Here is a 12,986-nt window from a genome sequence, read left to right as displayed (position 1 = left end):
ATCAAACTATAAAAAATTAAATACAAAAAAAAAAAAAAACTATTAACAGCAGCAAGGGAAAAAATGCTAATAACATACAAGGGAATCCCCATAAGGCTAACAACTGAACTTTCAGCAGAAATTATAGAAATCAGAAGGGAGTGCCAGGATATATTTAAAGTGATGAAAGAGGGCTTCCCTGATGGCACAGTGGTTGAGAGTCTGCCTGCCGATGCAGGGGACACAGGTTTGTGCCCCAGTCTGGAAAGATCCCACATGTTGCAGAGCAGCTAGGCCCATGAACCATGGCTGCTGAGCCTGTGCATCCGGAACCTGTGCTCTGCAACGGGAGAGACCACAACAGTGAGAGGACCACGTATGGCAAAAAAAAAAAAAAAAAAAAAAAAAAAGATGATGAAAGAGAAAAACTTACAACCAAGATTACCCAGCAAAGATCGCATTCAGATTTGATGGAGAAATTAAAACATTTACAGACAAGTAAAAGTTAAAAGTTAAGAGTATTCAGGTCTTCCCTGGTGGTGCAGTGGTTGAGAGTCCGCCTACCAATGCAGGGGACACGGGTTCGTGTCCTGGTCTGGGAAGATCCCACGTGCTGTGGAGCGGCTAGACCCATGAGCCATGGCCACTGAGCCTGTGTGTCTGGAGCCTGTGCTCTGCAATGGGAGAGGCCACAACAGTGAGAAGCCCATGTACCACAAAAAAACAAACAAACAAAAAGAGTATTCAGCACCACAGAAACAAGCTTTACAAGGAATGATAAAGGAACTTTTCTGGGCAGGAAACACAAGAGAAGGAAAAGACCTACAAAAACAAACCCAAAACAATTAAGAAAATGATAATAGGAGCTTACACATTGATTACTACCTTAAATGTAAATGGATTAAATGTTCCAACCAAAAGACATATTGGTTGAATGGATACAAAAACAAGATCCGTATATATGCTGTCTACAGGAAACCCACTTCAGACCTAGGGACACATAAAGACTGAAAGTGCAGAGATGGAAAATGATATTCCATGCAAATGGTAATCAAAAGAAAGCTGGAGTAACAATTCTCATATCAGACAAAATAGACTTTAAAACAAAGACTATTACAAGAGACACAGAAGGACACTACATAATGATCAAGGAATCAATCCAAGAAGATATAACAATTGTAAATATTTATAAACCCAGCATAGGAGCACCTAAATACATAAGGCAAATGTAAACAGCCATAAAAGAGGAAACTGACAGTAACACAACCATAGTAGGGGACTTAAACACTCCACTTTCACCAATAGACAGAGCATCCAAAATGAAAATAAATACAGAAACACAAGCTTTAAATGATACATTAAATAAGATGGACTTAATTAATATTTATAGGACACTCCATCCAAAAACAACAGAAAACACTTCCTTCTCAAGTGCTAATTGAACATTCTCCAGGATAGATCATATCTTGGGTCACAAATCAGGCCTTGGTAAATTTAAGAAAATAGAAACCATATAAATTGTCTTTTCAGACAACAACACTATGAGACTAGATATAAATTACAGGGAAAAAATGGTAAAAAATACAAATACATGGAGGCAAAATAGTATGCTATGAAATCACCAAGAGATCACTGAAGAAATCAAAGAGGAAATCAAAAAATAACTGAAATGAATGAAACTGAAAACTATAGGTCCAGCAAAAGCAGTTTGGGATGCAGCAAAAGCAGTTCAGAGAGGGAAGTTTATAGCAATGAACTCTACCTAAGAAACAAGAAAAATCTCAAATAAACAACCTAAACTTACATCTAAAGCAATTAGGGAAAAAAACAACAAAAAACTTCAAAGTTAATGGAAGGAAAGAAACCATAAAGAGCAGATAAAAGATATATGAAAAAGAAATGAAGGAAACAATAGCAGAGATCAATAAAACTAAAAGTTGGTTCTTTGAGAAGATAAAAAAAAAATGTTAAACTATTAGCCAGAAGCATCAAGAAAAAAAAGATAAAAGACTCAAATCAACAGAATTAGAAATGAAAAAGGAGAAGTAACAACTGACACTGCAGAAGTACAAAGGATCATGACAGATTACTGCAACCAACTATATGCCAAAAAAATGGATAATCTGGAAGAAATTGACAAATACTTAGAAAGGTACAACCTTCCAAGACTGAACCAGGAATAAATAGAAAATGTGAAGAGACAAATCACAAGCACTGAAGTTGAAACTGTGATTAAAATTCTTCCAACAAATAAAAGCACAGGACCAGATGGCTTCACAGGTGAATTCTATCAAACATTTAAAGAAGAACTAACACCTATCCTTCTCAAAAGCTTCCAAAATATAGCAGAAGGAAGAACACTCTCAAATTAATTCTATGAGGCCAGCATCACCCTGATACCAAAACCAGACAAAGGTGTCACAAAAAAGAAACTTATAGGCCAATATCACTGATTAACATAGAGGCAAAACTCCTCAACAAAACACTAGCAAACAGAATCCAACAACACATTAAAAGAATCATACACCATCATCTAGCGGTTTTATCCCAGGAATGCAAGGATTCTTCAACATATGCAAATCAATCAATGTGATACACTGTACTGTCAAATTGAAGGATGAAAACCATATGATAATCTCAATAGATGCAGAAAAAGTTTTTGACAAAATTCAACACATATTTATGACAAAAATCCTCCAGAAAGTAGGCAAAGAGGGAACCCACCTCAACATAATAAAGGCCATATATTACAAACCCACAGCCAATATTGTTCTCAATTCTGAAAAACTGAAACCGTTTCCACGAATTTCAGGAACAAGACAAGTTTATCCATGCTCACCACTATTATTCAACACAGTTTTGGAAGTTTTAGTCACAGCAATCAGAGAAAAAAATAAATAAAAGGTGTCCATATGAGGAAAGAGAAGTAAAGCTGTCACCATTTGCAGATGACATGATACTATACATAGAGAATCCTAAAGATGCTACCAGAAAACTACTAGAGCTAACCAGTGAATTTGGTAATGTAGCAGGATGCAAAATTAAAGCATAGAAATCTCTTGAATTCCGATACACTAATGATGAAACATTTGGAAGAAAAATTAAGGAAACACTCACATTTACCGTTGCAACAAGAAGAATACAATGCCTAGAAATAATCCCACCTAAGCAGACAAAAGGCCTATATGCAGAAAACTATAAGACACTGATGAAAGTAATTAAAGGTGATACAAACAGATGGAGAGTTATAACATGTGTTGGATTAGATGAATCAACATTGTGAAAATGACTATACTACCCTAAGCAATCTAAAGATTCAATGCAATCCCTATCAAACTACCAATGGCATTTTTCACAGAACTAGAGCAAAAAAAATCACAATTTTTATGGAAACACAAAGGACCCCGAATAGCCACAGCAATCTTGACTAAGAAAAACAGAGCTGGAAGAATCATGCTCCCTGAATTCAGACTATGCTACAAAGCTACAGCAATCAAGACAGTATGGTACTGGCACAAAAACAGAAATATAGATCAATGAAACAGGATAGAAAGCCCAGAGATAAAGCCATGCACATATGGTTGCCTTACCTTTGATAAAGGAGGTGAAAATGTACAATGGAGAAAAGACAGACTCTTCAATAAGTGATGCTGGGAAAACTGGACAGCTAAATGTAAAAGAATGAAATTAGAACACTCCCTAATGCCATACACAAAAATAAATCAAAATGGATTAAAGATCTAAATGTAAAGCCAGATACTATAAAACTCTTAGAGGAAAACATAGACAGAACACTTTATGACATAAATCACAACAAGATCCTTTTTAACCCACCACCTAGAGAAGTGTAAATAAAAACAGATATTAACAAATGGTACCAAATGAAACTTAAAAGCTTTTGCACAGCAAAGGAAACCCGAAACAAGATGAAAAGACAACCCTCAGAATGGGAGAAAATATTTGCAAACGAAGCAACTGTAAAAGGATTAATCTTCAAAATATACAAGCAGCTCAATATGAAAAAAAACCAAACAACCCAAACGAAAACTGGGCAGAAGACCTAAATAGACGTTTCTCCAAAGAAGACATACAGATTGCCAACAAACACATGAAAGGATGTTCAACGTCACTAATCATTAGAGAAATGTAAATAAAAACAACAGTGAGGTATCACCTCACACCAGTCAGAGCGGCCATCATCAAAAAATCTACAAACAATAAATGCTGGAGAGGGTGTGGAGAAACGGGAACCCTCTTTCACTGTTGGTAGGAATGTAAATTGATACAACCACCATGGAGAACAGTATAGAGGTTCCTGAAAAAACTAACAATAGAACTACCATATGACAGAGCAATCGCACTACTGGGCATATACCCTGAGAAAACCATTATTCAAAAAGAGTCATGTACCACAATGTTCATTGCAGCTCCATTTACAATAGCCAGGACATGGAAGCAACCTACGTGTCCACTGACAGATGAATGGATAAAGAAGATGTGGCATATATATACAATGGAATATTACTCAAACATAAAAAGAAAGGAATTTGAGTTATTTGTAGTGAAGTGGATGGATCTAGAGTCTGTCACACAGAGTAAAGTAAGTCAGAAAGAGAAAAAACACATACCGTATGCTAACACATATTTATGGAATCTGAAAAAAAAATACTTATATATGGTTCTGATGAACCTAGGGCCAGGACAGGAATAAAGACACAGAGGTAGAGAATGGACTTGAGGACATGGGGAAGGGAAGGGTCAGCTGGAACAAAGTGAGAGATAACATTCACATATATATACTACCAAATGTAAAACCTATAGCTAGTGAGAAGCAGCTGCATAGCACAGAGAGATCAGCTCAGTGCTTTGTGACCACCTAGAGGGGTGGGATAAGGCTGGTGGGAGGGAGGGAGATGCAAGAGGGAAGAGATATGGGGATATATGTATATGTATAGCTGATTTACTTTGTTGTAAAGCAGAAACTAACACAGCATTGTAAAGCAATTATACTCCAATAAAGATGTTAAAAAAAAAAAAAGAGTTATGTATCACAGTGTTCATTGCTGCACTATATACAATAACGAGGACATGGAAGCAACTTAAGTGTCCATCAACAGATGAATGGATTAAGAAGATGTGACACATATATACAATGCAATATTACTCATCCATAAAAAGAAACAAAATTGAATTATTTATAGAGAAGTAGATGAACCTAGAATCTCTCATAGAGAGTGAAGAAAGTCAGAAAGAGTAAAACAAATACCATATGCTAACACATATATATATGGAATCTTAAAAAAAAAAAAAAGGTTCTGATGAACCTAGTGGCAGGATAGGAATAAAGACGCAGATGTAGAGAATGGACTTGAGGACATGTGGAGGGGGAAGCATAAGCTGGAACAAAGCGAGAGAGTAGCATTCACATATATACACTATCAAATGTAAAATAGCTAGTGGGGAGCTGCTGCACAGCACAGGGAGATCAGCTTGGTTCTTTGTGACCACCTAGAAGGCTGAGATAGGGAGGGTGGAAGGGAAGTGCAAGAGGGAGGGGATATAGTGACATATGTATACATATAGCTGATTCCTTGTTATACTGCAGAAACTAACACAACCTTGTAAATCAATTATACTCCAGTAAAGATGTTAAAATAAATTAGTGCTGAAATGTATGAAAACAGATATTGTGACTATCAAGTGGAGAAAATATCAGAATTTGTTAATATACTTAAATTAAAAAAAGGAATTGCACACCAAATAAAAGATCAGAAACTAAGAGTAAAGGTAAATTATACTCACAAAATAATCAAACATTCTAGAGCTGAAAAGTAATATAACCAAATTAAAATAAATACATTGGACAGGGTTAGTGACTAAAAAATTACTAACTGTAAGTTAGATTTGGGTACAAAAATACCTAGAGAGTAGCAGAGTGAGACAGAAATTAAAAAAAAATAGAAGAGTAGAGGGAAACTTTTTGAGCCAAGAAATATTTGAAGAATTAATGATTTACAATTGTGTTGCTCAGCTTGGGCTGCCATAAGAAAATACTATTGGTAAGATAGCTTAAAAAAATGGAAGTTTGTTTTTCACAATTCAAAAGCTGGGACGTCCAAGCTTTAATCCACCAGCAAATTCGATTTCTGGTGAGAGCTCTCTTCCTGTCTTGTAGAGAGCTACTTTCTTGCTGTGTCCTTACATGGAAGAGAGAGATATAAAGAAAGCATCTTTGGTGTCTTTTCTTATAAGGGCAGTAATCCCATCATAGTGCTTTACCCTCATGGCCTCATCTAAGCCTAATTACCTCCCAAAGTCCTCATCTCCAAATACCATTACTTTGGGGGTTGGGATTTAACATAAGAATTTGGGGAGACATAATTCAGTTTAAAACAAAGATTTCCAAGAATTTATAAAAGACTTCAACATCATGGATTCAGGAAGCCAAAAATCCTAATCAAGAGAAATAAAAACAAATCCCCATCAAGATACATCATAGTTAATCAGTATAACATCAAAATAAAAAATAACTTTAAAGCAGCCAGAGAGAAAAGAAAGACTATCTTACAAGGGCTAAAAATTGTACTGATAGCTATCTTCTCAATAAAAATAATAGAAACCAGATGACCAAGAATGATACTATCAATATATTAATATCCTTGTCAATCTAGAATTCTATATCTGACAAAACAGTTTTTTTGGTAACAAGGGCAAAGTAAAGATTTATTCAGACAAATATACAATTTTCTACCAACCAGTAGAAAGTTTAAGATTATTGTTCATACAGAAGGAAAGCAGTCTTAGGTGGAATATCTGAGAAGCATAAACTAATGAAGAACAAAGAAAATGGTGACCCTATGGATAAACCTCAACAAAATTTGAGTGTATAAGACAAAAGTATAATCTTCAGTAAAAATGACAATGCAGATCTAAAATGATAACAATACCATGTACTTTTAGTAATTATTAGTTGAAATGTTTCACAATTCTTGTAATATTTTTCAGATCATGAAAAATATGAAGATTAAATTGTGGGTATGATAAATTAAATGTGCACATCAAAATACTAAAATAGTAGAAATAAAGTATATAACCTTCAAACTAATGGAGAGAAATGTATGAAAAATTTGTAAAAAAGAAGAAAATTAGGATAAGAAAGGAGAAAAATTTTTAAAAAGGTGCAAATAGTACAAAAAATGGTGATAGAGATAACCTAAATGTGATAGTTTAACTACAATAAATGTAAATGAGCCAAAAGTTTCACTTAAAAGAGAAAAATTGTCAGAATAGATAAATATTTTAAAATCCAGATACCTGTTGTAAAGAAACATTGTGTCTTAATTATGCATAAACCTGAGAGAATCGAAAAATATATGCTATGGAAATTATAATCAAATTAAAGCTGGCATAACTATATTCATAATTGATGAAAATTACAGAACTAGGAAAAGGAAACAAATCTATCATTATAGCAAGATATTTAACACATTTCCATCACTGACAGACAAAATAAATGAAAAATCAGCAAACATATAGAAGAGATTAATGCAAATGTAAAAATAATGTTTAATCAGTTCTGGAATTGTGGATGAGGAGTAGGTGAACTTGCCCTCTGTATAAAACAAAAAAGTAAAAACAAAACAACTAAAATCAACCATTTTGGACATCTGGCAATTGAAAAAAAATCCATAGAATAAACTGAAAATTTTCTATCCTTGGAAAATTACTGAACCTAGGTAAAATAGCAGGGTCTGGGACATTTTAACTTAGGGCTATTCCCGCCCCTTCCAGTGCTACTGTTAGCAAAATCAGACAGCACTTTGGACACCAGATATCTGACCACTTTTGGAGATCTGTTCAAAGTACCATCTCTAGGGCATAGTCAATATTTGTTCAAACTTGTAGTTCTCTGGTAAATTTCTATTCTCACACACAAAGTGGCAATTTGATTTGATTCCAAGCTCAGCTCATGAGGAGTTGAACCCTACCCCTAGGGCATTTCCAAAACAATAGCAAACGGCTGGCAACATTTCAGTTGCCTGAGGTTGTGATTTCCGTTGAAGCAAACAGGAGCCCGTCTGGGAACTGAAAAGGAAATCCTAGAAAACATATGTGGTCCAGTTGCCTGGCTTTTGCACATAGAATGTTTTTTTTTTTTATGGTTCTTTAAATCATTTTGGTATATTTGGCATATTTGTTAAATTTATTGAAGCATTTTCTTCTTTTTCCCTTACTCCTCAATATGGTGGGAGAAGGGGAGGAAAAGGAGAAGCAGAAGTCAGTGAAAACAGTGACAAACAAACTTTGGTGTGAATCCGCATTTTTTAAAGAAAAATTAATTGGAGTATAGTTTATTTACAATGTTGTGTTAGTTTCAGGTGTACAGCAAAATGAATCAGTATATATATATATATATATATATATATATATATATATATATATATATATATATATATATATATATAAAATCTATCTCCAATCTTTTGTAGATTATTTTCCCATATAGGCCATTACAGAATATTGAGTAGTGTGCCCTGTGCTATACAGGAGGTCCTTATTAGTTATCTACATTATATATAAGACATAGTGTGTATATGTCAACCCCAATCTTCCAATTTATCCCTCCCTCCCTTATACCCTGGTGACAATAAGTTTATTTTCTACTTCTGTAACTCTATTTCTACTTTGTAGATAAGTTTATTTGTATCCTTTTTTGTTCTTTTAGATTCCATATGTAAACAATATCATATGATATTTCTCTTTCTCTGTCTGATTATTTCACTCAGTATGACAATCTCTAGGTCAATCCATGTTGTTGTAAATGACATTAATTCATTCTTTTTTAAGGCTGAGTACTACATCATTATATATATGTACCATATCTTCTTTATCCATTCCTCTGTTGATGGAAATTTAGGTTTCTTCCATGTCTTAGCTATTGTAAATAGAGCTGCAATGAACATTGGGGTGCATGTATCTTTTTGAATTATGTTTTTTTACAGATATACTCTCAGAAGTGGGATTCCTGGATCATATGATAGTTCTATTTTTAATTTTTCAAGGAACCTCCATAATGTTCTCCATAGTGGCTGTATCAATTTACATCCCCACCAACAGTGCAACAAGATTCCCTTTTCTCCACACCCTCTCCAGCATTTATTGTTTGTAGATTTTTTGATGATAGCCATTCTGACCAGTGTGAAGTGATACCTCATTGTAGTTTTGATTTTCATTTTTCTAATAATTAGTCACATTGAACATCTTTTCATGTGTTTGTTGGTCATCTGTATGTCTTCTTTGGAGAAATGTCTATTTAGGTCTTCCACCCATTTTTTGATTGGGTTGTTTGTCTTTTTGATATTGAGATTCATGATATGTTTGTATATTTTGGAGATTAAGCCCTTGTTGGTTGCTTTGTTTGCAAATATTTTCTCCCATTCTGATTGAAGAATATAAACCATATGGTCATCTCAGTAGATGCAGAAAAAGCTTTTCAAAAAATTCAACACCAATTTATGATAAAACTCTCAAGAAAGTGAGCACAAAATGAACCTACCTCAACATAGTAAAAGCCATATATGACAAACTCACAGCAAACATCATTCTCAATGATGAAAAACTGAAAGCATTTCCTCTAAGATCAGGAACAAGACAAGGATATCCATTCTCACCACTATTACTCAACATAGTTTTAGAATTCCTGACCTTGGCAATCAGAGAAGAAAAAGAAATAAAAGGAATCCAAATTGGAAAGAAGAAGTAAAACTGTCACTGTTTGCAGATGACATGATACTCTACAAAGAAAACCCTAAAGTTAATACCAGAAAACTACTAGAGCTCATCAATGAATTTGGTAAAGTTGCAGTATTCAAAATTAATACACAGAAATCTCTTGCATATCTATACACTAACAATGAAAGATCAGAAAGAGAAATCAAGGGGACAATCCCATTTACCATCACATCAAAAAGAATAAAATAATAATATATCTTAGGTAGAAATAAACCTACCTAAGGAGACAAAAGACCTGTACTGAGAAAACTATAAGATACTGATGAAAAGAATCAATGATGACACAAACAGATGGAGAGATACACCATGTTCTTGGATTGGAAGAATCATTATTGTGAAAATGACTATACTACCCAAAGCAATCTACAGATTCAATGCAATCCCTATCAAATTACCAATGGTATTTTTCACAAAATTAGAACAAAAATTTTTACAATTTGTATGGAAACATAAAAGACCCTGAATAGCAAAAGCAATCTTGAGAAAGAAAAACAGAGCTGGAGGAATCAGGTGCCCTTACTTCAGACTATACTCCAAAGCTACAGTAATCAAGAGAGTATGGTACTGGCACAAAAACAGAAATATAGATCAATGGAACAGGATAGAAAGTCCAGAGGTAATCTCATACACCTATGATCACCTAATCTATAACAAAGGAGGGAAGAATATACAATGGAGAAAAGACAGTCACTTCAATAAGTGGTGCTGGGAAAACTAGACAGCTACATGGAAAAGAATGAAATTAGAACACTCCCTAACACCATGCACAAAAATAAAATGGATTGACGACTAAATGTAAGGCCAGACACTGTAAAAATCTTAGAGGAAAACATAGGGTGAACACTCTTTTACATAAATTGCAGCAAGATCTTTTTCAATCCACCTCCTAGTGTAATGAAAATAAAAACAAAAATAAACAAATAGGGCCTAATTAAACTTAAAAGCTTTTGCACAGCAAAGGAAACCATAAACTAGATGAAAAGACAACCCTCAGAATGGGAGAAAATATTTGCAAATGAAGCAACTGACAAAGGATTAATCTCCAAAATATGCAAACAACTCACACAGCTCAATATCCAGAAAACAAACAACCCAATGAAAAAATGGGCAGAAGACCCAAATAGACATTTCTCCCAAAGAAGACATACAGATGGCCAACAAAAACATGAAAAGACGTTCAACATAACTAATTATTAGAAAAATGTAAATCAAAACTACAATGAGGTATCACCTCACACCAGTCAGAATGACCATCATCAGAAATTCTACAAACAACAAATGGTGGAGAGGATGTGGAGAAAAGGGAACCCTCCTGCACTGTTGGTGGGAATGTAAATTGATACAGCCACTATGGAGAACAGTATGGAGGTTCCTTAAAAAAATAAAAATAGAACTACCACATGACCCAGCAATCTTACTACAGGGCATATACCCAGAGAAAACCATAATCAAAAAAATACTCACAGTTGCCTGGGGAGAGCATAGCATACCACACAGAACCTCTCAGGGGAAGCACAGGGATTGGTGAGATGGCAAAAGATACAAGGGAACTGTTGACGAGCACATTTGTTGTGGTTTCCTGGGGAAGAAATGGGTGAGGCAAACAGGTTTAGGATAGGCTTATTTGAATAATTACAGCAGGTAACACAGGATTTACCCCTGGCTGTCTGGTACCTGACCATGGGTATATTAGGGTGGGTGTATGGTGGCCTGGAATGTAAGAGCCAGGTAAGGCATGTGATTGGGGAAGTGTACTTTACTGCTTGAGAAGGGAAACTTACCTGTCTCTAGTAGGGTCCTCAGAACTGGGTTAAGACATTATTTAAAGATCTATATTGTGAGCTGCTGTACCAAATTAACATGAATCTAGCAGCTTAAAATGAGACACATTTATATATCCCAGTTCTGCAGATCAGAAGCCCAGTGGGTTCAGCTAATTCCTCTGCTTGGAAATCAAGGTGTTAGCCTGCATTTCTCACCAAAGACTCTGGGGAAAACCCTGTTTCCATGTTCACACAGGTTGTTGGCAAAATTCAGTTCTATGTGATTATAGAACTGAGGTGCCATTTCCTTGCTGGCTGTTGGCCCAGGGAGGATGGAGTGGGGGGTCTTCAACTTCTAAGGATGTCTGCATTTCCTGGCTAGTAGATTCCTTCCTTCTCCCAACTTCAAAGGCAACAATGGCACTTCAACAATAATACTTCTTATGCTTCAAAAGTCTTTGACTTCTTTTTCTGCCTCATCCCTCCACTTCCAGCCAAAGAAATTTCTATAATATTAATATCCAGGTCTGTGGCTAACATAAAATCTGTCTGTCACACCTTCATTGATTCACTTCTTATCTAGCAAGCCAGGTGCATCACTCCAAAAATTATCAGAAGACACTTAGGAGCAGTTGAGATTGGCCAATGTGAGTATTCAGATTATAAACCCTTTTAGATCTTTTTAGGTTGTTTAGCTGCTGGTTAAGATAATAAATATTTGAGTATATAAATGCTTAAATAAGAGGTCTTTTTGTTTTCTGAATTTTCCTTCTGCGTTATTTTAAATAACCCATTTTTTGGTTTGTTTTTGTAAAATTTTTGGATGCAATTGAGTAAAATTGAATTTGAAAGTAACATTACAAACACAAATGTAACAATTCATGATGAAGATTGTATATCACATGCTGGAAGCAGTTGGAGAACTTAAAAAGTGAACTGGCAAATTGAAAGCAATAATAGCTAACTGGATTTTACATTTTTCTTTGGTAAAATCCTGACTTGCTGCTACTGCTTGCCTCTATTTTCTTGTGTCATTTTTTTTATTAGACTATAAAGGAAGTTCATGGTTGAAGAGGCCAGATAGGTCCTGATCATATTGGAACATGAAATAGTCAAGGCTCAGAGATGAGCTTTTTTCTTGGGATGAGATGTAGTAGAAAAAGCCCTGGAGAGGGAGATTGGGCATCTAATTCAAAACTCATTTCTGCCACCAATAATTCACCATGCCAATCATTAGTTCCCTTAGCCTCAGTTTGTATATACTGCTACTTCTATTACACCATAAAATAATATTTTGAGTGCTCAAAAATGTTACAGAACTTTGAAGTTAACACACATATTCCTTTATCTGTAATAACTCATTTAATACCACTCTATGAAGACAGGTATTATTATTATATTTTTCTTGGTTTAAAAAAAAAAAACAAGGAAACTAAGAATTAAGGAAGTTGA

The sequence above is a fragment of the Delphinus delphis genome, chromosome 12, assembly GCF_949987515.2.
Source record: "Delphinus delphis chromosome 12, mDelDel1.2, whole genome shotgun sequence".
Taxonomy (NCBI): domain Eukaryota; kingdom Metazoa; phylum Chordata; class Mammalia; order Artiodactyla; family Delphinidae; genus Delphinus; species Delphinus delphis.
The sequence above is the reverse complement of the archived record's forward strand: the minus strand, read 5'-3'. Positions refer to the sequence as shown.